This window comes from Chrysemys picta, chromosome 5 (assembly GCF_011386835.1).
Source record: "Chrysemys picta bellii isolate R12L10 chromosome 5, ASM1138683v2, whole genome shotgun sequence".
Lineage (NCBI taxonomy): Eukaryota > Metazoa > Chordata > Testudines > Emydidae > Chrysemys > Chrysemys picta.
The window spans coordinates 135,567,631-135,595,489 of NC_088795.1; the positions used below are offsets into that span (position 1 = coordinate 135,567,631).

Below are 27,859 nucleotides of genomic sequence, written 5' to 3' on the forward strand. Positions count from 1 at the left end.
TGCTCTTGAGAAGTGAATGTGTTTTCTACCAAAATATTGTGGTTGTATACTACATGCTCACTGATCATCTGAGTATTTTTTTCCCAGTCTGCTCTTCTGTAATTCCACTGCAACCTAGGGATAGTGAATGTAAGAACGGCCCTACCGGGTGAGACCACTAGCCCAGTGTCCTGTCTCTGACTCTGGACAATGCCAGATGCTTCAGAGGGAAAGAACAGAACAGGGCAATCATCGAGCGATCCATCCCCTGTCGTCCAGTCCCAATATCCGGCAGTCCAAGGCTTAGGGACACCGAGTGCGTGGGGTTGCATCCGTGACCATCTTGGCTGATAGCCATTGATGGACCTATCCTCCATGAATTTATCAAATTCTTTTTTTAAACCTAGTTACTCTCTTGGGCTTCACAACGTCCGCTGGCAACGAGTTTCACAGGTTGACTGTGTATTATGTGAAGACATACCTCCTTATCTTAGTATTAAACCTGCTGCGTATTAATTTCATGAGGTGACCCCTGGTTCTTGTGTTATGTGAAGGGGCAAATAACACTTCCCTATTCACTTTGTCCACAACATTCATGATTTTATAGATCTGTCATTCCCCATTAGTAGTCTCTTTTCCAAGCTGAGAAGTCCCAGTCTTTTCAATCTCTCCTCATATGGAAGCTGTTCCATATCCTTAATCATTTTTGTTGCCCTTTTCTGTACCTCTTCCAATTTTAATATTTTTTTTTTTAGATGGCGTAACCAGAACTGCATGCAGTATTCAAGGTGTGGATGTACCATAGATTTATGTATTACTGTCTTCTTATTGATCCCTTTCCTAATAGTTCCTAACATTGTTAGCTTTTTTGAGTGCTGCTGCACATTGAGTTGATATTTTTAGAGAACTATCCAGAATGAAGCCAAGATCTTTCTTGAGTGGTAACAGCTAACCTAGACACCATCATTTTTGTAACTATAGTTGATTGTTTTCCACTATGCATTACTTTGCATATATCCGTATTGAATTTCATCTGCCATTTTGTTGCCCAGTCACCCAGTTTTGTGAGAGTCATCCAGTTTAGAGATTACTACGAGAATCATTGCTCTGATCTGAGTAAGAATGGGGTGGTGCTGGTTGTGTGGGAAGCTTTTTCACAAACCCCACAGGAGTCTGATAACAGTTGTGTCCCTGCTGTGGTCAGGGGATTAGCCCTGCTTTCACTGTTCAGAAAGAAAGGTTGCTGACTGCTTAAGGTCATGCAAGAGATACAGCTCACTTATAGAAGCCAAGTATATGACATCCAGTCCATTTTTGTCAGATTTCTTTGTATACCCATGAGGTGTGGTGGCAATTGAAGTCCCCAACATAGATGGATGGATGTTGAAATATTGGTAGAGGTGTGGTTTCCCAAGCTTCATCAGGAGGTTTATAAATACTCACAATTTTAAACTGACCTACTTACAATGTCACAGTGAGGTGAAATGGTCAGTAGGGCTTCCACAAAATCAATACCAGATTTCACATAAATGGCTCTGACATGTTTTTCATGAAGATTGTAGCTAACAATGTCATAGCTCATTATCAGCCTGCTGGTAAGGAAGGAGTCTACATGCATTTCTTGAAGACGGTGTCCACCCTGTAACAGGCTGAGAGTTTCTCTTTTTTTCTCGTGGACCTGATCCTTTGTGTCAAGATTGAGGGGCGGGCTTTTATATTCAGCGGTCCTGAGTTCCATCCGCACCAACAACCCAACCAAGGATATCATATGTCACTTCTGATATATATTTTAAAGGTGCTAGACAGTCCCCCTTTACAGAACTGGTTTCTCTCTTTCCCTACTTTCTACTCTGAATTCAGCATTTAGTAACATGCTTTCAGTCTCCCAACATTTTTGTTTAGGAGTGAACATGTCACTACCTTGGAGAAAAGACCATAATCTGTTCATGTCAGTCCTTCTGCACAGGTGCTTACATCTGAAGGGATCTCCCTCTCAGCAGGTAGGGGAAAAATATCTTTAACCTTCCCAACCCTCACAGTGCTTCAAATACTCTGGCAAGAATCCACTACCACTGCCCCCTTTCATTGCATGGTAGCAAAAAATGGAGTAGTACAGCAGGAAAAAAAAAATGGAAATCAACTGGACTACTCTGTGCCTCTACTTACCCTGGCACTGCCAGCACAGAGCTGGGTTGGCATTGGCCTGTTCGCTTGTCCCGGGTACAGAGATGATCCCTCAGCAATTTGTCATAGACTCAGTTAAGTTGCTTCTCTGAGCAGTGAATTAAAACATACATTGTCTTGTGAATGTATTACACTGCTTTGTGGGTCTGATTCTCCACTCCCCATTGATTTCAAGCTGGCATAAGGGTTGTACTGGTGCAAGGGAGTGGAGAATCCGGCCTTGGAATAAGAGAAATGCTGCAGAACATGACTGTTTCCCTGATTCCTCCCCACTTGATGAGTCATGCCCCTTGGTTTCTCAGAAATGAGTCACCTGCCACCATAAGCAAGCATCTTCTATGATGTAGCTGCTTTCTGTCTTGCCTCGCCCCCCTTCATGTTCCTGAGTGTAAGCTCACCTCTGAGCCATAGGGGAGAAACCAGCCAGCACTTTGGGCAGAATTTACCAGTGTTGTGCAAAGACACCAGACAAATGGTTACTCTGGCCAAAAGGGCCATGGGATTTTAACAGCTAACCAAGAGCAGAGGCCATTGGGTAATAAGGTCTCATCTGAAACACACAGACTGTAAACGGCATTGTACTATGTTTGTCTACCACAAACATATGAAAGGCCGAGAAAGCTGTGCTGTCATTTGAGTGTGCGGTTTCAGGAAGCTGAGGTATTTTCAAACAAATGCTAGGCCATCTCACCTGGATGCTCCACGTAGGTAGCCAGACATAAAAATATTCCTTTACCACACCTTTGTGAGGGAGACTTTCAAGAGAGAATTTGCAGTCTTTCCCCTCACTAGAAGAAAAATCTTCCTGCCCAACCATACAAATCAACAACCCAGTCAGTCCCAAACAATTAAACTAAGAAAAGCCAAGGCTCATTATAAAAGCTTTAACTAACTGACCGTTATCTAATGAAACAGGCTAATTCTAAAGACCAAAAAAAAAAAAAATCAACCACATACTGTGTTCAACACTTTCCAGAACTGTAAGGAACAGTTTGAATAGTCAGCTCCAGTGTAGAGCTGACAGGCTGCATTGGAAAAACCAGTCATTTCCTGGTAGGTTAACAAACAACTTTTTCATCAGTCAGAATACAGGATATGATCCACAACCCTCAGAAATGAAACCGTTACTGAAGTGCCATCTATAGTGGAAAAGAACCCTGGTGGTTGCATCTGGGCTCAGCAATGGGTGTTAAGTATATTTTTGCCGGAAGATGTACTTGACCTGTTTTCCCACCCAATGTGAATTCCACATGGAGAGGGATTTGTGTGGTGTTTTTTTTCTGCTTAAGACGACAATTCTGTTAAGGGTTAACCCTCAGCAAATCCATAGCATAGTTTCTTGACAAAGTTTGTAGTCTTATTAACCATCTGTACAAAATAGAGCAAACTATTTGGCAATCAGAAAATAATCACAATGTTCAGTGTGGGCGCCAACATTGTTATCACAGCATTTGGTTGCCAGTGTGTCTGCATTTCTTGTTTCTGGGCACACATCAATTTCTGACCCTAATGGAGGCTAGGAGAAACTTTCCCTAGGGACAGGTTCTCCCATAACTGCCTATTGCAAGGCTCCTTACACCTTACCCTGAGGCAGCTGGTACTAGTAACTGACCCAAAGGATACTGGACTAGCAGGTGCTTAGTCCAATAAAGCAATTTCTATTCAATTAGTTTTAAACACAATTGATTACAGCCCTAACTTGGGTAGGTCTGGGTGGACGACGACGACTCTATGTAGGCAATACTACAAGAGTTGATGCAGGAAGAGGCAGTTGGCAGCCTTAACATAGTGGCTGCCCTGGTAGTTGACGACCGCTTAAGTCAGGGGTGGCCAATCTGTGGCTCTGGAGTCACATGTGACTCTTCAGAAGTTAATAGGCGGCTCCTTGTATAGGCACTGACTCTGGGGCTGGAGCTACAGGCACCAACTTTCCAATGTGCCGGGGGGGGGGGGTGCTCACTGCTCAACTCCTGGCTCTGCCACAGGCCCTGCCCCCACTCCACCCCTGCCTGTCCCCTCCCCTGCAGTGCCCTCACTCCTCCTCCCCCCCAGAGCCTCCTGCATGCCACAAAACAGCTGATCAGGAGGTGTGGGAAGGGAAGGAGGCTGGTGAGCAGGAGGCGCTGGCAGCAAGGCAGCTAATGGGGGGTGGGAGGGGTGCTGCTGATGTATTATTGTGGCTCTTTGGCAATGTACATTGGTAAATTCTGGCTCCTTCGCAGGCTCAGGTTGGCCACCCCTGGCTTACTTGATAAGCACAAGTAATATGAAGAGTGCTCCTCAGGGCCCATTTACAGTGTGAGGGATACAGGGATTCAGACATCGATGTGCAGGACACAGATACCTTGGAAAGACCTTTCTGTATCAGAAGCAGAGCAGGGAAGGTATTGCTTCACATATGAAGGCGGGATACTGGGATAAGGGTGTATGTTTCTCATTCATTAGTTGACCCATGTTTCTGAAGACCCCATTGCTGGCTCCATATTAGAGTAGCTTATGTATTCATTTCTCTTACTAGATGTAGAGAGGTTGCTGCCTCAGTAGACAAGCAGTGCATCCTCCTTCCACTTACCACCCCTTTGTATTATGTTTAAACTACATTTTAGCATTTGGACAGATGACTGTGCATGAGCCTTCTCTTTCTGTGAAGCTCTGTTCCAACTGGTGGTCATCTGCATGGACACACGTACTGCAGGATCCAGAATACTGCTTGGTTGAAGTGATGTGGAATAGGATATGGAGTTTTTCACCTCTAGGTTGCCAGCTCAACTTCATCATTGTTCGTTCATTCCAGTCCTTTGATCAATTATAATAATTGAAAGCTGTTAACATCCGAAGGTGGTGGTTTGATGGTTAGTTTAGAGTAGTGATTCTCAAACTTTTTGTACTGGCTACCTCTTTCACACAGCAAGCCTCTGAGTGCGGACCCCTCCTTATAAATTAAAAATGCATTTATATTTAACACTATTTAAAGTGGTATTTGTATATTTGTTAATATTACTTTTCACAGCAGACTTAGCATCCCATTGCCACTCTTGCTTCCATGCTTCTGGTGGCTGTGCCGCCACCTTCAGAGCTGGGTGGCTCCGCAAGCAGCACCACTGCCAGCAGCAGTGCAGAAGAAAAGGTGGCAATGGGTGGTAACTCTGCTATGAAAAGTGGTATTTGTGTGTTCATTAATAGCTAATAAGTCTAGTGTGAAAAGTGATATCTGGGAGGCATGTACTTGTGACCCCCATGTAATAACCTCATGACCCCTGAGGGGTCATGACCCTCTGAGAACCCCTGGTGTAGAGTGAATTGGTGGCCCAGTTCTGTTCCTAGTGGACTGCTATCCACATCACATAACCATTGAGTGGCCAAGGACATATTAGCCGTGGTGAATGAACACCTTTAAGGTAGAGTTAGATATCATGATGATAGACTGTGGGGAAGCTAGCATTACTGTTGTCCAGGCCACATCTGTTCTGTGCAGAAAAAGTCAGCTCCAGCATCAGAAATCAAAAATCAAAGTGGGGGTAAATTCCTTAACTGCTCAGTTTTCCTGTTGTTGCTGAATCTACTTTGTCACCCAGTCTCTGGCCTGGCACCTGAGTGCAGTTTCAGGTTTCCATTAGCTATATTTGGCGCCTGCATCCCCTGCCACTTCAACAAAAATACTGAAAGTGGTGTCGAGAGTCTGCCAGGTCACCCTCGGCCAGTATTCATCACACAAACAAACATGGTTTTCAAGGCAAGCATTTAGTTTTTCTGGCTTAAAAATTAGGAAGGGGTTTGTGGGTTGGGTTTTTGGGTTCGTTCCCATTGGTTTGGAGAGAGGAAATGAAAATGGATGGTTTCAAATGGTCTAGTGGGGAGACTTCCAATACTGTATAATTACAAGTACAGGCAGCTTGTAAATCCTGGCAGCATCAAGTCTAGAATTACTCTTACACATTCAACTGAGCTGTTTTCAAAATGACTAATTAGCAGAAATGAGCATTGCAGATGGGTGAATGGCTCCTTTTCAAGTTCAGTGCAGTCCACGGTAAACAGTGGCCGTGAATTTCATATCAACTGGTGGGCTTCTGTCCCCCAGGAACTAAAGGCACCATCCTGCAAGGTGGCAGGTGCTTCTGTCTCTCCTTGACTTCCGTGTGAATTGAGAGAAGCTGCAAGATTGCACATTGAGAAAACTCAAGTATCAGAGGGGTAGCCGTGTTAGTCTGGATCTGTAAAAAGCAACAGAGTCCTGTGGCACCTTTAAGACTAACAGGCCAACACATCTGTTAGTCTTAAAGGTGCCACAGGACTCTCTGTTGAGAGAACTGATTCAGATAAAAAAAACCTGGCATATTCAAACTCAAAAAAACCCCACACAGAAAGATAAAATCTGGCTTTTTGCTGCTAGTTCAGGCTGGAGAGAGGCAGTAATAGTTGTGCAGGGCAAGATGTCACAGGGTGGCCATAAGAGAATTGAGCAGTGGCGAACATCCAATTTTTTCTTTAAAGAGGAACTGTAGCTGTTCCAAGCAATGTGTACCTGCTGCTAGCTGCCTAGTGGCTCTCCAGGCCCTCCCTCAGAAGATTGCATTGCTTTTGGGCAACAGAGGGGCATCAAGTGCTGTAGCCAGGCCCCCTGTTAATGCTCTGTTACTGACTAAATAGTCTACCCTGCTGCTGCACAGTTGTGCTAAGTATCAGAGGGGTAGCCATGTTAGTCTGTATCCACAAAAACAAGGAGTCCGGTGGCACCTTAAAGACTAACCGATTTATTTGGGCATAAGCTTTCATCTGAAGAAGTGTTTTTTTTTACCCAGGAAAGCTTATGCCCAAATAAAGTTGTGCTAAGAAAAGACAAGGGGAGAGCGCTTAGGAGTGTGCCCCCCTAAAGCAAGAAAGCACTTGGCATTTCATAACTAACTTTTCTAAGCTCAGATTCCTGTGTGAAAAGTGCAGTATACAGGACATTGTGTAAATTAACACATGCACCCTGGAATATGCAATATCCTGGCTAGACGACATCTAGCTCCCCACTAAGATTTAAAAGGTGTTCATGATGACAAGGGAAAGAAAGGTTTGGGTGGCCCAAAGAAGGATAACAAAGGCTCATTTAGGCATTTAAGAAAGTTTTTCCAACTATGAGATGAGTTAAACTGTTTCCCAAGAAAAGCAAGCAGCGGATGCTCCATTGTGTGGGACATTTAAGAAACACGGTGGAATATTCTGTAGGGACCAACCCTAAATTAGAGATCTGTGTTTTGGTGTTAGGACAGTTTGCTCGAGGAGACTAAGGGCTGGCAGGATCACAAAGATTTCCAGCAATTTTGTGGACATACTATAATCACATACCAATGTTATTGAGGGATGCAGAGGCGTTCCAGTGGGAGGTGCATCAATCCCCTGACCAGTAATGGAGAATCATTTGCATTCTGATATCACTGCTGTAGGGAAAGCCAACATGCCAGCTGATGGAGGAGCACCTGTAATGTACTTTACTCTGAGCCTCCAACCTGGTTAAACCTAGGCTGGGTCCTGTGATGTTGGAAAAGGCTCTAGTGCCTGCAAGGTTTGCAGACTCTCCAGGATACTTGGCCTAGGCAGAAGCAGCTGGGGCGGGAGAGGGAAGTCTTGGGGAGACGAGGACTTGTGGAGGGGTTCCCTTGGAGGCAGAATTCTTTCAAACTTGAACTTCCCAGTGAAATTGCTGGGGCAATCTGAGTTCCAGCTGCCCTGCTCTCTTCTCTTCTCTCCCCCCCCCCCCGCCCAACTGCAGGGTTTAGGTTGTGAGGAAAGATGGTCTTTTAGTTTAAGGTAATGGATTTGTTTTGGGGAGATCTGGGTTCAATCTACAGCTTTCCTTACAGACTCCTGATATAACCTAGGGTAAGTCAGTCTGTCTGCCTCAGCTGCTCACCCATAAAAATGGGGGTGATACTTCATTTATCTGTCTAGTCTATTTATATTTTAGGTTCTTCAGGGAAGGGAATTGTCTCTAGCTATATCCGTACAGTGCAGAGCACAATGGGAGTCCAATCTTTGTTAGGGCTTCTAAGCACCGCTGTGATACAAATTATGAACAAGCACACCATTATGAACCTGTCAGCACAGTTCTGCCTGCAGTGCCCTTCTGAAATGAGGAATCATTTGTAAGAAATAATTAACATAATTCTAAATGAAGCAAGGAATAAAAAGATGCCATAAAATTAACTCCTGAGAAATAGGAGTTCACCTGTGGTAAATCAGAGGTTCTCTCCACAAACCCCAGGATGGAAAAATCTTTTTATAACTAGGTTGACAATTTTAAATTTAATTTATGTTAAGACCTACGCTTTTAAATGATTTTAAACAGATTATATTAAATACAAATGCAAACAAACTAAGCAGTACGTTTGCTGCCAAATTTTAAAGAAAGTTCCACCAGTTCAGTGGTTCGACTGACTGAGCACCTGAAATCAGAGTTTGTTGCAGTGCTAAGCCAGCTTTGGCCAGCAGCAGCCTCTTGTGCAGGTACAGAGAGAATATCCTACTAGTTCAGTTCAGTGACTAATTCATTCAAAGTTAAGGCAATTGGACATTCAAGAAGTGAATTCTATTCCAGTCCATGAATAAAAACTAGGTGTGCGAGGATGAGATTAGTAGTCGAAAAACATTGTGACCAGAAACAGTCAGTTCAAGTAACTAATTCGATATTTTTTTGTTTAATAATCAATTTTATATGCAAAATGTGTTTGAATAAACATACTTCCCTATCTATCCAGCATATTTAAAGTAATTTTGTTGAATAAAAAAAGTTTGAGCATTTTAAATTGTTAGAATTTCCATCCAAATAATTTGACAAATCACAAGTAAAAAATGTCATCACCTACTAAATAGAAAATGGTACTTCTTAACATAATAAAGTAAAAATGTAAGAGTCTGAATAAATGTAAGTTAAACTATGTAATTGCTTAAATAACGTGTAGATAGTCTGTCTCCCTGGCTAGCAAAAAGAAGCACCAAATTTAGTTTAAGGGTTAAATTTAGTTGTAATTGTAAATTACCATGGTTTTTATGGTTGCCCATGAATCAAAATCAACTTTTTTTTTTTTTTTTTAAAGGAAAGAAATTAAAAAGTACAAGTGCAAAACGTGATTTAAAATGACTTAAGTCAAGGTTTTCTGCTTGCTGATTGAACTCATGATTGAAATCAGTGGTTTAAATTGCTTTGATTTTAAATCAGTCCATTCTAATGCTGGTGGAAGTTGCCAGACTGATTTTTTGTGAGATGGGAGTTGGTGGTTTCAGTCCAAACAAAAAGGGACATGTCACATTAACTATTAACAAAGGACCAAATCCTAACAGAGCTCAGTACCTCTCAGGATTTGATCCAGCATTAGCACCCTTGTAAACAGCCTCAGCAGAGACCAAAGATGTTTTTTGCCACCAATCTTAGTAGACTTGAACAGTTAGGGTGCCATATCATATCTACTGTCTCAGTGAGTTAGTCCCCCTCAGTGACTTTCTTTGTGTTAGAATTGAGGATCTAGGATGCAGTCTTTTCAAAGCTGTCCACGTATTTATCTGACAGCCCCAATTTATCAATGTGCTTTGGATGCACCCATGAAACAGTAGGAGGTAATGGGGTTGTTGTGCATGTATGTTGTACTGGCCTTGTCTTTTCTTATTGTGACAGTGCATTCTTCAATTTCATCTTTTTTAAAATTAAAATTGGAATGGGGCAGGGGGCCAATAGAACACTGCTTAGGATGATCCAAAACTTTGGGGAAGTTTGGACCTGATTGTTCATCTGAACTTCCTTTTGGGTCCGTTTCTGTTTTGGGCCTGAACTGAAACAGTGAATCTGAACACATCCAAGCTTCAGAGAAGTCTGACCCCTTTTGCTTGGGACAGAAGTGAGGCTGGGCGAGAGAAGAGAGGGGTTAGGGAGAGCTGTAGATCTATGGACTCTTCCAAATGTGCTCTTGTGAGGAAAAAGGTAGAGAAAATCAATTCAATCCAGTTCAGAGCTCAAATTGTGTACAGTGTGTTGGGTGAATCTGTCTCTGAACTTCATGACCTGGGTTTATGCTCTCTCTCTCTCTCTCTCTAATGTACTAGACCCCTCTTCACTTTGGGGAAAGTGGGATTTGAATCTGTATGTCTTGACTCAGCCTTTTTGACTCAGGCTCAGCTTTTGAAAGAAAGGGTTTTTGTTTAATTCAGAAAAGTCCAGCTAGCCTTATTCCTCTCTTCAGGTTTCCCCCCTGAAGAGTACAGCTTCACTGGATTCTGTAGAACCTGTCTGATTTCAGCCAGACAACTGCATATAGTCAGTCCCTCCCTCCTTTTTAATTTTTTTTAACTTATTCATAAGTTGGTTCTATCCCTACTCACAGCAGCATGCTGTCAAAAGCTTACCAGTTTTATTATCCCATTCATAACTTTTCTTCCCTCTTGCTGTGCTTTTTTTTTTTTCTTTTCTTCTTAAGCTGGTTCCAATGCAAAGAGGTTTTTAAAATCTTTCCTGGCTTTAGTTGGGGGATCCAGAATTTTAATACCTCCCTAATCTTGTGGACTTTCTTCAATTTGTTGCAGTTCAATAATTCTGTTTTCTCCCCGGTGTGTTCCCGTTTATTAAGGTTTGGCTACCATTGGACATTTTAAATAGCCAGTAAGCAAAGAGGAATTAGAGCAATTTATTAGTTATTTCAAGCTAGATAGCTTGTTCTCTCCAGTGTGGTGTTTAATTTTAAAATTAAATCTGCCTCCAGTATTGTTGAAAGGCATTAACTTGATAGACATCCTGGAAGAGTGAAATCCTCTGTTCGGAGGACAGTTATAGCATGAGTAGCAGCAATGCAAGCTCTCCAGCCAACGTGCCTAATGTGTGACCCAAAATGGCCATGTTGAGGGGGGTCAAAAGAGTTCATTCTCCATGTCCCATTCAATCCTTGACCCCTTTGCTGGAACAGCTGACCAGATGGGTCAGTTAGTGCAAATCATGATGGTGTTTTGTCTGATGTGGGCACCAGTTATGAATTGGAGAGGGACCCACCAGCTCGCTTCACATACCAGACTGGTGAACAGCAACAACTTTTGGTCAATTGCTAAGCTGGACTTATGTTGTTACCTTTCATAAAGATCCCAGATTTTACTGGTAATATGGGGGTGAATATCTCTGTATCCTGTTATCAAACTCTTAAACCAAGCCATATGGTTCTCTGTCCTGTTATACTAACAAAATCATGATCTCTGCTACTTTTATCAGGTTGAATTGCCCCACTCCCATGCCTCGCATGTGAATTGCAGTAGCCAGCTGTGTATCTTTATTTCATGTTCCATGGTACATGAAACACACAACTATCATCTGGGGTAGCATAGAGTCTGGGAGGTGCCTCTTCTGTTTGGTCACTACCATCCAGTTTTTACTTCCCAGTTATTAACTAGGGTTCCACATCCTGCCCAGTTGGCAGCCTGTCTGGAGCTGCCAAGCAGCTGCATTGTTTATCTAATTACAGTAATTGGGGCCATAAGTACTCTGAGCACCTCATAATCTTCAATGTAGTTACCACAATACCCCTGTGAGGTAGGGCAGTGCTATTGTCCCCATTTTACAGACGGGGAACCAAGACACAGACAGTGACTTACCCAAGGTCACACAGGAAGTCTGTGGCAGACCAAGGAATTGAATTTGCCCTAAGCACTGGACCATCCTTCCTTCCTTGGTGGCCTGCACCAAGTTCTAGGTTGAGATGGAAAGGTGAATAGCAGACATCCAGAGAGATTTTTTTTGTATGACTGCCTGCATTCAGATGTCTCGAGTCTCTGTTTTGCCACTGTGGTGTTTACTAGTAGTTATCTCAGAGCTCACTCTTGCATGATGCTGGTTACCCTCAGCTCTCATTGATTTCACTGAAAACTGAGAATGCTGAGCCTCTTTCTTGTAGGATCAGGCCCTAAGAGATGAAGACGCGGTCAGAAGTCCCCAGTAGAGGCAGCTCTGCCAGTGGGTCATTACCCCATTCTGGAAATAGGAGAAACCAAATGTACTGTCACTTCAATTCTGTGCTCCGTTTTATGTTAATTAAATCAAATAGCTCTGCTAGATCCATGTGGGGCATCAGCTCCGGTGCCCCAGCCTATTCAGTGCATAATCAGGTGGGGGGCTGCAAAGCGGCAGCAGGACTCTGGTCAGTAGCCTGGAAGCTGTGCGGAGGATGAAAAGGTACTTTCAAAAATACCCTTAATGAGCACACACCTGTATAAGGCTAGTTATAGTGCCAATCTTATTATATTGGCCTTGACCGGCTACCATTCCCCAAAGTCCGTTTGGAATTTCAGCAAGCTGAAATGAAATGTCTGAGAACCTAGCTGTTTTTGCAGACTTTGCTTGATTCTAGATTAACGGTATCCTTTTTGTCATTCGCTTTAATTTCTTAACGTCTAAAATTTCCCTTCCTTACTGAAACCACCACCGTACACCTCCAGAAAGTGGACACAGTGGAGGAATGCATGTGAGCCATGCATTCCTTTCAAAATGTTGAGGAGTACAAATGCTTTGCAAGAGTCCTGCATCATATTTGCCTTTTTAAAAAAGGTGGCTCAGAATAAATTATTCTAAAGGATGTTTTCCTCAGCATTTTCACATGCTTAGTCTTAAGTTTTGCTGGTCTGTGAATACTGAGACTTGAAAGGGTTGTATTAATATTTTTAACTCCATCTGTAAATCAAGCTGTTTTTCTGCATCTTACAGCATCACCTGTCATAAAGATTCTGCGATCAGACATCAACTGATAATTGTATTTTTAATGTGCAAGGCAGAACAAAATCCAGATTGCTCCACCATGGACTGGCTTTGCAGGGCTAATGATAGTAAAAACCTACTGCTTTTGGCACTTAAAACTGGTATGGGCAAAGCATTAGGAAATTACATAGTCTAGGGGCCAAGATGATCTAATGCACCTTTCATATCTAACTTTAAGAATCAGACCTTGTGGTGACCTCTGATTTTTTTTTTTTTTTTTTTTTTTTTTTCCTGTTCAGAAGCATTGGTGGCTTTCCTAACTTTTCTCTGCATCATTGGCTTGCTCACAAGTTTCCTTTTTAATAACGTTAACGCTACATTTTATGTATCTTGTATCTGCCTGATTCCAGTTATTAACTTTTTTAAGAGAACTTTTCACTGGCAAAAAAGAATTCTGCTCACAAAACATTACCTGTAACTTCTTTTCCCCATTTTACAGAGGGAGAAACCTGAGAAGGGTAAGTGACTTGCCCAAGGTCTCGCAGTGAGCTAATGGTACTGAATCCATAAGTCCTGATTAGTTTAGTGATTACAGAACAGGAGAGATCATGTTCTCTCTGTACTGGTAATAACTCTTTGGGATGAGGGGCTCTAGCTACACTATATTTCTCTTCCCTCTTTTATTTAATCACTAGGGAGACTTAAATAAAATCTGTTCCCTAGGATTTCATCATTTCATGCTGCTTAATCCCCACCTGAAGTCACAATCCCCTGTGCATGACTTTATAATCATAATTATGGCAACCACAATGTTATAAATAGAGGAGTAAATCCTGTATCCTTTATGCCACCAATATTCCCACTTACTCCCTTAAGAATTTGGGGGTTAAGAGTAATGTAGAATTCATCCTAGAGATGAGTCCAAAGCACACCCCAGGAGTCAAACCTCCCCGAACTTTTGGAAAGTTACAGTTTGAATTTGTGGGGGGTGGAGGGGGTACTTGTCTCTAGTTACAAACAGGATTACGGGCTCAGGTAGTGACTAAGCAGCAGAATCTGATTGATCAATGCTATTTTCATGAGGACATCTCTAGTAATGTGACAGAAAGGGAGAAAAGGTTTCTGAATAGTATTAGAAATGGGCCTGGGCTGTGGAGGTCACATCCAAACTTCTCTAAGGTCTGGGGGTATTTGGGCCCATCTCTTTATAAATATACTTCAGCATTCCTTGTTCAGTAGCTTGTTTGTGTGAGCAGTGTGACTAACATTTCTCTTGCACATGTTCCCAGGCATGGTTTGGTCTCTCCCAAAAGGTATCTTTTTATTCTGTTTTATTTTCCCTCTCCCTGATGCGGCAGAGGGAAAACAAGGTTTATGTTGTCAAGGCCTGACTCTTGCTCTCCTCTACGAAAAGGTGCCAACTCTAGACCTGTGTAGGAATTATCTGGAAGCAGCTATCCTGCTTTTTTCTTCTTTTCTAAAAGATTAAGATTGTGAAAGACTTGTCCCTTTTTTTCAACTAACTTTTTTGATCAAAAAACTTTTGTTCAGCCAATTTAAGGACTTATTTTATTTAGAGCGTGTGTGTGTGTGTGTGTGTGTGTGTGTGTGTGTGTGTGTGCATGGTTTTTTCTATTAACCTTATTAATGCAGTATCTGAGCACCTCATATCTATTTTTGGGTTTAACATCATTACACTCCTATGAGGCAGGGGAGGATTATTATCCCTATTCTATAGATCAGGCACTGGGGTACAGAGAGATTAAGTAACATGTCCAAGGTTACGCAGTAAGTCTGTAGCAGAGCCATGGGTTGAACCCAGATCTCCTGAGTACCAGTTCAGCACCTTAATAATAATAATCTTCTCTAGGAAGGATCTTGTCTTTGAAGCTTCATGGTTTAGACCAGAGATTGGTTTAGAAATAGGTTATGGGGATATATAGAGCCTTTCATATCTAGGCTTGTATTAAATCTGGGGGTACAATCCTGGTCCCCTTGACTTAAATGCAGGGAGGGTTTCATTCCATGTCAATAACGGTTTGTCACTAGTGTAGATGCGAGAGCTGTTTGGGGGCAGTAGTGCTGTTACTTCAAAAGGACCACCATGCACTTTGGCAATTATAATCTCATGTGGCTAGTCTCGGGAGAGAGCGAGTGACCTGGCTGAATGAGCTATGGAAACTGAACTCCTCTTTCATCCTTGGAGAATGCTGGTGTAGTGATATGTTTACCTGTACTGCTGATAACCGGAAGACTTTAATCTCTAATGCTTCCAGCCCAGAAGGGGTAGGGTTCTTGTTGCTTAGGTAGGATCTGTCTACTATAAGGCCAGAATTCTTCACAAATCTGAAAACCTGAGGAGGAGAATCCTCAAAGGAAGGAAATTGAGAGAAGTAGGTTGGATTTTTTTTTTTTCCCTTACCCCACTCAAATGGACTAAAGGCTGATGCCAACCAGAACTCTAGTTCTGACTGTGGAGGAGTTTGTCAATATCTTCTGAAGCATTTATAAAGAGTTACTGAGCATGTCTCAAAAGCATTGGGATAATGTTCATACTCAGATAATACTCTTCCTTTGCTCACATAGCTGATCACAAGCAGCTCCGTATACTCCTTTTATTTATTTATATATATATATTTGGCTGTTCTTCCTTTAGAATGACTGAGGAGACACTTCTTTAAAATTTGCTTGACTCTGCACTTCACACATAGACTCTACACAGAGATTGAGAATTGCTTTCCAGCACTTTATGTGAACTGTAAGTACGATTTGGACATGGAATCCATTTATTTATTTTTTGTAAAGAAAAGATTTTGATGAAACTTCAGGGATTTTCCTGAGGCTGGGAGGAGTTCGTACCTTTCCCATGGCTTAGGTTAGGATCACTTATAGCTTGGACTAGAGGCTCTGGTAAGAGGGGTCACTTCAAGAGGTTCCTTGGATATTTTTTTGGGGGGCCCCCCCTCACCACAACTTTGGGCATAGATAGGTGAGTGCTATCTTCACAGTAAGGTGGTCTCATCCTGATCCCAGTTGCACAAGTATAATTCCAGTGATTTTAATGGAGCTGCTCTTTATTTTACCCCACCTAGAGCAGAATCAGACCCACATATTTTAAAGGGATGCATCCATGTAAAATACTTTTTTATTTTTAAAAATAAAATGTACTTACTTGCATTACAAATATCTTAAATCAATACAATGGAAGATTTTTACAAATACATGTGTGTGCATGCCAGTCAAAAGTGCATGCACAGTAATCACAATGACACATACTTGGCAATTAATGAATTGACTCAGTAAATTGAATCTCACCCAACCTGCCTCTGCAAAAGCTGCTTTAAATAGATTCAGAAGTTTTGTAGAATCTTTACAGATGCCTCTGAGGCACTGTGATCTGGTGGATGGGGCACTAGATCTGAACTCCTGTCTGTTGGGTTCTGTTCCTGGCCCTGCCATTGACCTCCTATGTGACATTGGGCAAGTCATGTCACACTTCTGTGCCTCAGTTTCTCCTCTCACCCTTCGTCTTCTCTGTATAGATTGTAAATTTTTTGCCGGGCTGTCTGTAGAGTGCTGTGCACAGTCGAGCCCGAACCTTTAGATAAGGGGTTCTCTCAACAATTTTTTTGGTGGCCTCAGAGTGCCGGTGGCTGCTCTGACAATTTTTCCTAAAATACTTGCCACATGCAGCCACTGTGGCGGCATTTGACAAACGCTGCTTTAGATGCTATTGTAATATTAATAAATAATGAAGATCTTAAAGAAAAGTGTTACAGTAATGAGATTTTGTTGATGATTTTGATGTGAACATCCACTTATATTTTATAGCACTACCCTGAGTTGTAGTAATTCAGTTTTTTAAAGACATTGCTAGTATGTTCAGGCAACCGTGTGTGTGTGTGTGTGTGTTCAAAAATCAGGCCATGCCAGAGTTCAGTGCTGCATGTGCAATATTAACTCTGTCCTCTTGTGTATGTGTGTATCCATTAAGGAGAATGCAACACTTCTTCATGGCTTCACAAATTGTCCTTTACCAGCACAAATAAACAAGGCTGCCATAGGAATGATTCCCCCAGTTTAACATAAGAACCGCCATCCTGGGTCACACCAAAGGTCTATCTAGCCCAGTAACCTGTCTTCCGACAGTGGCCAATGGCAGGTGCTTCAGAGGGAATGAACAGGGATCAAGTGATCCATCCCGTCGCCCATTCCCATCTTCTGGCAAACAGAGCCTAGGGACACCATCCCTGCCCATCCTGGCTAATAGCCATTGATGGACCTATCCTCCATGAATGTATCTAGTTCTTTTTTGACCCCTGTCTTGGCCTTCGCAACATCCTCTGGCAAAGAGTTCCACAGGCTGACTGTGCACTGTGTGAAGAATTACTTCCTTTGGTTTGTTTTAAACCTGCTGCCTATTAATTTCATTTGTTGACCCCTAGTTCTTGTGTTATGAGAAAGCGTAAATGACACTTCCTTATTTACTTTCTCTATGCCCATCATGATTTTATAGACCTCTATCCTATCCCCCATTAGTCGTGTCTATTCCAAACTGAAAAGTCCCAGTCTTATTAATCTCTCCTCATATGGAAGCTGTTCCATACCCCTAATAATTTTTGTTCCCCTTTTCTGAATCTTTTCCAATTGTAATATAAACCTCTACCTCGATATAACACTGTCCTCGGGAGCCAAAAAATCTTACTGCGTTATAGGTGAAACCATGTTATATCAAACTTGCTTTGATCCCCCAGAGCACCGCTTTACCGCATTATATCAGAATTCGTGTTATATCGAGGTAGAGGTGTATCTTTTTTGAGATGGGGCAATCCCATCTGCACGCAGTATTCAAGATGTGGGTGTACCATGGGTTTATACAGAAGCAATATGATATTTTCTGTTGTCTTATCTATCCCTTAACGATTCCCAACATTGTTAGATTTTTTTTTTTGGCTGCCACTTCACATGGAGTGGATGTTTTCAGAGAACTATCCACAATGACTCCAAGATGTCTTTCTTGAGTGGTAACAGCTAACTTGGACCCTATCATTTTAGATGTATAGTTGGGATTATGGGATTCCAGTGTGCATTACTTTGCATTTATCAACATTGAATTTCATCTGCCATTTTGTTGCCCAGTCACCCAGTTTTGTGAGATCCCTTTGTAACACTCTCTGCAGTCTTCCTGGGACTGAACTATCTTGAGTAGTTTTGTATCCTCTCCAAACTTTGTCATCTCATGGTTTACCCCTTTTTCCAGATCATTTATGAATATGTTGAATAAGACTGGTCCCAATACAGACCCCTGGGGGACACCACAATTTACCTCTCTCCATTCTGAAAACTGACCATTTATTCTTACCCTTTGTTTCCTATATTTTAACCAGTTACTGATCCATTAGAGAACCTTCCCTCATATCCCATGACCGCTTACTTAAGAGCCTTTGGTGAGGGACCTTGTCCAAGGTTTTCTGAAAATCTAAGTACACTATATTCACTGAATCCCCCTTTTCCACATGTATGTTTGACCCCCTCAAAGAATTCTAGTAGACAGGTGAGGTATGATTTCCCTTTACAAAAACCATGTTGACTCCACCCCAACAAATCATGTTCATCTATGTGTCTGACAATTTTGTTCTTCACTATATTTTCAGCCAGTTTGCCTGGTACTGGAGTCGGGCTTAGCGGCCTGTAATTGCCGGGATCGCCTCTGGAGCCCTATTTAAAAATTGGTGTCACCTTAGCTATCCTGCAGTTATCTGGTACGGAAGCTTATTTAAATGATAGGTTACAAACCACAGTTAGTCCTGCAATTTCACATTTGAATTCCTTCAGAACTCTTGGGTGAATACCATCTGGTCCTGATGACTTATTACTATTTATCAGTTTGTTCCAAAACCTCCTCTAATGACACCTCAATCTGGGACAGTTCCTCAGATTTGTCACCTAAAAAGAATGGCTCAGGTCTGGGAATCTCCTTCACATCCTCAGCCATGAAGCCCAATACAAAGAATTCATTTAGTTTTCTCTGCAATGGCTTTATCATTCTTGAGTGCTCCTTTAGCATCTCGATCATCCAGTAGCCCCACTGCTTATTTAGCAGGCTTCTTGCTTATGATGCACTCACTCACTCACTCACTCTTTGTGTGTGTGTGTGTGTGTGTGTGTGTGTTTGTGTGTGTGTGTGTGTGTGTTTAGCTATTACTTCTTGAGTCTTTGGCTAGCTGGTCTCAAATTCTTTTTTGACCTTCCTAATTATATTTTTACACTTCATTTGCCAGAGTTAAAATTTTTGTTAGTGGTGCTGGTTTGAAGCTACCCTAACTTCACATAATGTAGCTACAGTACTGTTTAAATGAGTTTGCACCAGCCTCATACCTCTGTGAAGCGTCTGTTTCATGTATTACTGGACATGCAGCTGGCATGACTTCTGTAAACTGGTTTCCTGCACTTGTTTAATATGGGTTGATTGCATCTGTAACCTTAATGTAGGAAAGCTTGTTCATAACCGATTAAATCTGAATCCCAGCTTTCCCTGTAAATAATTCTTGGCACTTGCCATTGGAAGATCCTAAAATGAATGGTAAGCATAATTTAATTCAGTTTTCCAACACTCCTCTAAGGTATCTATCCTAGTCTCTGTACAGACAAGAAAGCAAAAACCCAGATTAAGGGCCTTGCATAGATCAGATTTTGGTCCTGTTGTAACTCAAGTTATTTGGTTACCTCTGGGGGGGAAACAAATTGGAACAAACCTTTTTATGGAGTGTCTAGATTAGCATAAAGAGGCACATTTGTTAACTCAAGTTAATTGGAAATAAATTGAGTTACAGCCAGACCGAAGCAGTAATCTAGACCACATCTAAGGTACAGATTTTCGAAGGTATTTAGGCAGCTATCTGTATTGCTAAGTGCCTAGTGAGACTTTCAAAAATGCCTGAAGTTTAGGCTTTTGAAAATACTACTAGAAACATGCATCTTTAGATGCTAAATACTTCTGAAAATCTGTCCATATGTAGCTTTCCTACCATCAGAGAAGTTGTGGCAGAGTTAGAAATTGAGCCCATATCTCCTGACTTCTGTACCTCTAACTGCATGCTCTTTGGGTTAGGGAGGTCTTCTCAGTGCCCACTGTGGGCACTAGTGCAATCTAAATGATATTGCACACAAAAAGCCCCCTATGTTCAGAACATTATTAAGGTTGAAAAGTCAAGCCCTTAAAAGTTAGGGATGCTGGAATTAAAGTTGCCTATGCAACCGTAATTTGGCCCCTTTGAGTACACATTGATAGTCTTTAATTACGTAATCACATATTGTTTTTTTTCTGCAAGACCCATGCTTCATTTAGTGTACAGGAGTTGTGCTGTGGTTGTGTAGTGAAGGAGACTGTAAAACCCCCCACCTCATTAGTTGGAAGGTGTATTATGAATGAGGCAAGGGATTGGAGAAAGGAAGAGAATGACCTCCAGTCACTGGTCCTCTCCGCTCATGTTCCCCATCTCTACTGGGCCCTATTCCTAGACTCCCTACCCAGGCTTTACCTCCAATTTGTCTTGTCTTCTCCCCTGGCTCCTTGTCAGATCTGTTTCCTCCCTGCCCCTCACCCTAGTCCTAGTCTACACTAGAAAATTAGGTCAGTTTAACTATGTCAGTTGGGTGTGAAAAATCCCCCCCCTCCCCCCCCCCCCCCCCCCCCCGAGACAGCCTAATTTTCAAGTGTAGATAACACTAGGTCAACAGAAGAATTCTTCTGTTGGTGTAGCTACCACCTCTTTGGGAGGTCAATACTTAAGTGACAGAGAACCCTTCCCTTCAGCATAGGTAGTGTCTACACTGACGTGCTACAGTAGGACAGCTGCAGTGGCACAGCTGTGTCACTGTATTGTTTTTAAGCCTAAACAACCCCCTAGTCTCCACCCCCGCTCCTCTCCCCTGCCAGTCTCCAGTTTCAGTCTCTGCCCCAGGCGGCTTGTCCCAATCTACTGTCCTAGGTCTGACTCTTGTCCCCTTGGCACTTGAATCAGACTGCTTCCTTCTCCATGCTGCCTGGGAGTCTCATCAAGATCTCAGGAGAGATGGGCTTCCTGTTCTCTGTTCCAGTGCTCAGCCCCACACTGGAGCATCTAGGAGCAGGCATTGCAGGGAAAATCTGGCTTTGCCCCTCTAGCCCTGGGCTGGAGGGAAAATGCTAAGTTGCTCTGTGGTGATGATGCATGTGCAGTCCGGTTAGCACTAGGAGCTGAGAGTGGGCCGCCTAAGCATTCTCTGTGAGGACAGACTCTTCTGAGGCTTTTGGATATTTGACTCTAGGAAGCGTCAACTAATCATGTGCAAAGTGGGGGGGGGAAGAATTTACAAAGGCTTATAACAGATTTGGTTGGACTTTGCCAGGAATGGCAGACAGCACATCCCTGAAACACCAGCCACTTCTGCCAAATTTCAAGTCCCTTCTCCAAAGCTTGAAGGTGCTAGAGCTTTCCAAAGTAAAAGTTGTCAAAACCTTTTTACCATTGAAAAGCATATTTTTCCTAGGGGAGACATTTTGGCTGAGTCCTTCTCCAAAAAAAAATTCAGTCCGAGACACACCCAACATGGAAAATTTCACTCTGAAAGGTTAGTTTGGCAAAGTATAAACAACTGATAACAGGGTCTTATAATGAGGAATTGTGGCACAACCTTAATAGGCAGTGCTACCAGCCCTGCCTATAACTAACCATCCATCCCTTATTCCACTAGTCCAGCGTTTCTCACACTTCATTGTACCGCGACCCCCTTCTTACAACAAAAATTACTACACGACCCTGGGAAGGGGGATTGAAGCATGGCAGTGGGGCTGTAACCTGAGCCCTGCCGCCCATGGCTAAAGCCAAAACCTGAGCCCTGCTGCCCAGGGCTGAAGCTGAAGGGGCAGAGCTCGGACTTTGGCTTCAGCCCTGCGCTCCAGCATGTCTAATCCCAGCCCTGGCAACCCCATTAAAACGGGGTCCCAACCCACAGGTTGAGAACCACTGATCTAGTCTGAGATTTTTCAGAAGGGGAGCAATGATGCAGTGTGTGATAGGAAAGCATATCAGGCCTGGTGTTCCTAGTCTGAACTCATTCCTAGCTTGCTAGCATGCAGATAGGTCTGCATTGAAAAGTGTTGGTTATGGGTAATAGCTTGATTGAAGACCAAACAGATGGGATATATAGAACACACCAGCTTGTGCTCAGTTTGTGCTTCATTAACTAATCACTATAAAAAGTCAACAACTGTGTTTTTTTCCTTTTCTTCCCTTCCCCTTTTCAAATCAATTCTTCCACTTTTCTGCCCTTGCAGACACTTGCAGGGAGAGAAGGAAGGTCTCTCTGTTGGGAGACTTGTTGCTGTCCTAGCAGCATGCTTTCATCCCACTGGGGGAGCTGTGCCTGTGAGTTACTTCTCAGGCTACTTTTATACAGGGCTTGTAAACAGTAAACTCCCCAACTCGTGGTCCCCTGCATCAGGAAAGGATGGTCTAGTTGTGATTGAAGTACAGGATTAGGAGTCAGGAGTCCTGGGTTCTATTCCTGGCCCAGACACAGGTTTTCCTTCAGACCTAGCGCAAACCTCAGGTTATCTCAGATGAAGAAAAATTCTTATCCAACTCATGGGGGTGCAGTCAAACTTAAATGTTTGAAGTGTGCTGAGATCCTGTTTTGTGTGGTAAGGAAGCAGAGCCCCTACAACCAGTCCTTGCCTAAGTGATTATATGATCTTCTGTATCTTTGGGAGGCAAGTTATGCTGTCCTGAGATGAACAGATCTAAGGAATCCTATTTCATGTTGAATGGATCCTGACATGCTTTACACACTGCAGCCTGAACTATAGGGATCACTAAACCTACTATTGAAATTCTACCACCTCTGCTTAACAATTTCACAGCAAGATGCATAAGTTAGGAACAGTAGGTGAAGAATACTAGGGCAAATAAGAAATGGTGTAGGCTGGAGCGGCTCTATTTGAACCTGGTCTGAATTGGCTCTCTGTAGACAACAGAAATGACTGGGGGGCATTTTAATGAAGACAGAATGTGGTTACCCAAGCTGAGATGTGGTCAGGGCAGCAACTGACAAAAAGCAACATGGATCTTTAATGATCAGTTTTAGACATGTAATCTTGACATTGCTTCTTATGCTGGGATTGGATAGTAAGTATGTTCCAAGCACTTCCTTTGCATGTAGGCACCAACATCCTTTTTCTCCTTGAAGTGTTCTATTTCCTTTGCTTATCATACCTTTGTGCACACTCAGCACCTACCATGTTAATGGGATGTTAGCACCTCACCAGGATCAGCAAGTTAATTGGATCTCTTGGTGCATCAGTGTTTCTGGCTGCTTTCTCGTCTGCATCCTCTACAGAGGGCCACGAGGACCTCAGGTACCTGCCAGTGAACAAATGTATCCTGATTAAAGGAGCATTGTTTAGCTGGCTGCTCGTTCTGAAGCCCCTAAAGATTAAAGTACAGGTGATATTTGGGGGACCATTGCAGTGTAGTTATTGTAGATCTAGGGTGAGTTATTTGCCTCAGAAGTGGGCTGTGAAGACCGCATGTGACCCGCCCCCCCCCCCCCCATGGTGTGTGGTTTGATGCGCTCTCTCTCTCTCTCTCTCTTCCCCCCGCAACCCCTTGGGGCAAATTAAGGAGTGGCATAGATGGGCTCTGAAAGGAATTTCATCCATAGCATTGGGTCTTGAGCAGAGTGTGCGTGGAGGCAGTGAGAGCTCTCCAAAGAGAGTGTACACAGTATGCCCCTAAGAAGCACATGCATGTGTCTGTGCATGAGGCTCTCCATTTCAAGGACTGTCAAAGGCTGGCAGACTACCTCTCCAATACTGAGGGACAGTCTGTGAAGACTTCAGCTCGGGCGGAAGAGAATCATTGCGTGTTCATTGCTGGAACCTATATTTCCTGTCAGTTGTCTGGATCATGATACAGCATTGCCTGCTGACACCTTGGTCTTATAAATGCAGTTGCCCTTATCCTTGCTACTGTCTGCCCTGTTATGTGCCACATAGGTGTGGCCTTCAACAAGTTTCCAGTTTGACCTTCTGAGTAAAGTCTAGGTGCAATTTCATCTACACTTACTGTATCGCCTGCTTAACTTCATTTCAACAATATAGACTCGCTCAGAGTTGGAGGTTCCCTTTTCAATCTGGGAGTGACTTGTTCAGCTTGGATAAATCCAGGAGCACTTCAGTGTGTGTAGAAAATTTTTCAGCTGTGTTGAGATCCACTGATAACTTAAAAAAAAAAAATCAAATCACTGTTAAAAGTGATAAAAATGGATACTAAATTCCGAACAATTAATTATTCATGATAAAAAAAGTGCCAAAAATGCATCTTCATTTGTGCTTGGCTCCTCTTTGTTAGCCAAAGCTGGAGGGAAATGAAAAGGATAAGATGAAAATGCTCCTATCATGCAGGCAATTGTCGGGTCTGCTGTTGAAACAGAATTGTTTCATGCTTTTCCTGCTTGACTCCTACTGCCAGGAATAATGGCCATTAGTTGTGCATGGGGAGGAAGGATTTTTTTTTCTTTTTTATGACTAAGGCACAGGACTGACAACTGAGTGACCACAACTCTATTTCTGGCCCTGGTACTGTCTCAATGTGACATTGAATAAGTTATTTCCCCTCCTTTCTACCTGTATTTCTCCTTCTGTAAAATGTGGGTGATACCTACCTTCTGGACTCAAATGCAAAGAAAGCTTATTCAGATCAAAAGAGTATATCCACTTCTTAGTGGTGCAGCTGCATCAGTGCTGCTGTAAAGTCTCTGGTGTAGACATAGCCTTAGTCTTAACTATAGTATGTGCTACTTGTATTGTTTGTGCATGTGTGTTGGAAGGGGCTGGGGGAAAACAGGATGGCGACTAAATATTGGATCACAAAGCACTTCAAAAACTCTTTGAATGCTGTATATGATATAAATGCCAGATCAGCGTCCTTGCTTTTTGCACGTGAATTTCTCAATGGTTGTTTGAATGAATTTGTATCCTTGTGCTTGTTTTTCCTTTTTGCCTGGCTGCTCCTTGCACCTTCCCAGATGTCTCCTCTGAGCAAACTTCCTTGTCTTTCATTGTTCTACTTGCTTTCAGTCTTCCTTTTTGCATAAAGTGTACTCTTTAAAAGCTTGGTTTCCTAGGGTTCACTGAAAATTGATGGAGTGGAGCACTGAGTTTTAGTTGCAGGAAATAAAATACTAATTTCAGCTGTATCCTTCCTATGTCACTTCTGATTTTAAATACAGACGGGTTACAAAGATAGTTTTTAGCTATTTTTTTGTGAACACAGGAACAGATTTTAAACAAAAACCTTTTAGAGTGACATTTTTAGTGCATACTTCCCTAAACACAGATAAAGAATCAGAGCCCTTTACATTAGTAGCTGTAATCCGTCTCCCACAGAAATTTCAGTCTCTCTCTCTCTCGACCACACCAAAACCCAAACAAAATAAAGATTACTGCATAGACAGGAAGTGTATTGGGTGTAATTGCTAGTAGATCTCTACATTTTATTTTGGTTTCACCCAAAACCCGACCTTTCTGTGGTTTGCTTGAGTGGATTTATTATGAACTTCTGCTGTGCACTAATTTTGACGTTTTTGGCAGCTCTGTAAATTTTAAAACATCCTCTAACCGTCTCCTAGTCATGCTAAATAAAACGTTCTGTGATGGGAACGGAAGCAACTTGTGTGTGTTACTCCACCAATAATACCAAATACGTTTATGCCCTCGTCCTAATGACAGACCTCTGCGTAAAGGCTCCTTTCGCTTGGCTCCAGGTCCTTCTAGTTGGATAATCCCACCCTGATATCTCCCCTTGCTGTTAAAATACTTCTGTTCCTTGGCTTTCAAGAGCAGAAGAGGTGCTCTGTTAGGAATGGAAAAATCTGTGCGGTAGAGAATCTGCAGATTACTGGGTTCACAATACTAGTTCTGTTGGACCAAAGTTCCACCCTTTGTTTGAAAGCACCCTATCCCGTGGTTAAACCCAGGGGGCTGTTGTGTTGGTTTGTATTGCAACAGAGATTGGGGCTCCACTCTGCTATGCCCTGTATGTGCATCCAGTAAGACAGTCATGGTCCCAAAGATCTTACAGTCTAAATAGACAAGACAGACTGGGTCGGAGGGGAAACAGAGGTGAAGTGACTTGCCCAAGGTCACACAGCGGGTCAGGGGCAGAGCTGGGAATAGAATAGAGGTCTCTTAAATCCCAATCTAATGTCCTATATGCTGGACCTTCAGAGCACTATCTGAAGCACTTCAGAGGATTGCAATGCTTTAGTATGATGTAGGGAGAGAGTGTTTTAGCTGAGCAGGTCCCAGACCACTTATGGGTTCATATATCAAACCTTAAACGTTGCCCAAAAACAAGCCAGAAATTTCAGTGCAGATTATAGAGTCCAGATGTGGCACACGTAAAGCTATTGATCAGCTGTATTCTGAACTGCTCATAAAGTCTCTTCAGCAAAGACTCCTTAGCTATTTGGGCTTGGGTTGTCTCTGATTCGCCTTGGTAGACTTGATGGCATGGTAATTTCAGATTTACCATAGGCTCTTTGTGGCAATGTTGTCATGATGTCCAATAACAAAAAACGTACCCCCCTAGTGCACTGGTTCTCAAACTGGGTTGTGACCCCGTTTTAATGGGGCTGCCAGAACCAGAGTTAGACTCGCCGAAGCCTGAGCCCTGCCACCTGGGGCTGGAGCCGAAACCCAAGTCAGGCAACAGGACTGGGGCGGCGGGGCTCGGGCTATAGCTTCAGCCCTGCATGGGCTGTAATGATTTTTGTTGTCAGAAAGGGGTCATGGTGCAATGAAGTTTGAGAACCGCTGCCTTAGTACATGAAATGTCCCTTCTGAATGTTTGACTTCGAGTAATTTAGGTATCCATAGCTTTATTTACAGTGCAACTTGCTAAATTGTTTAAAGATGGCTTATAAATTCCTAAAATGCTAACCCTGTTTTCAGTTACATTTTTATATAATGCCTTTTGTATAATCATCCCAAAGAGCTTCATCTTTTAGTCATTTATTTGAGGCCATTAAGAGTGCGTCATATTTTGCAAAAGAGCAGTGATATCTGATGTCCTCCTGCTTTAAGTATATTACAGTCTGCAGTTCGTCAGATACAGTGTTCTTTATTTCCTCTTCTGTAGCCTTGTTTTGTGCTGTTGAACAGCTATAATGCTCAACCCTAGAAGTGAATGTGACCTGCAGTACCATTTAGCAAGGACGTTGAAGATTGATAAGTTACCATTGGTAAACCGCTATACAGCCTCATGTAAAACTAGCGAATGTAGAGTCATGTCCTAACATTGATCAAAGAACTTACCTTCATCTACTGCTGTTTTCCTTATTAGGGTATTTTGTATCTCTGCTTCACTGGGTGACTTCTTCTGCCTGCCCTAGACCCTTCTTGTGTTCACCATCTTTCTGGGTTCCTGCTACAGATTATGTACTGTTTCTTTCATCCTCACATAGAAGTGCAAAGGATGATTAATTTTGGTCAGAATTTGAAATTGGCAGTAGATAAACCAGGCCATTAAACAATTTATTAGCTTCTGTCCCAGTGCGCTGCTAGTACTGTAAATAACAGCTGTGATTGCAGCAGGAAGTGTGGTCTATAATTACCTTTTGCATTGATATTTATAATGAACGAAGTAGGTCACTTTTTTTCCTATTTTAAAAAAACTCCATCCCCTCATATTTCCCCCCCACACACACACCTCCCAGAGCCCCGTTTAAAACCTTTGCTGTGATCTCTTGGAAAGAAGCTGTCACATTACTTGTACTGTTGTTTACCATGTGGAAATACTGTAATCTTAAGAAATGAGACTTTTAGGCAACAATGAAAAAGATCGCTGCCTGAGTTAGGAGTCAGTTTATACCTTCCCCACCTCACAAAAATCCTTGGTGCTCTTGGATCTGAATGGCTCTTGTAACTGGATTTAATTAGGTCTCTTG

The 27,859-nt window shown here is 42.6% G+C and overlaps 1 protein-coding gene across 3 annotated transcripts in view; it reads left to right on the forward strand.

Moving 5' to 3' along the window:
- PTPRA (protein tyrosine phosphatase receptor type A) overlaps positions 1–27,859 on the forward strand; it is a 233,052-nt gene that overhangs the window by 24,196 nt on the left and 180,997 nt on the right. For 2 of the 3 annotated variants that reach the window (XM_065598359.1, XM_005291495.4), the window contains exon 2: positions 15,525–15,626. The exons of the other annotated variant lie outside the window; for it this stretch is intronic. The gene's annotated coding sequence lies outside the window, so the exon portion shown is untranslated. The remainder of the gene's footprint in view (positions 1–15,524; positions 15,627–27,859) is intronic. 3 annotated transcript variants of the gene reach the window in all.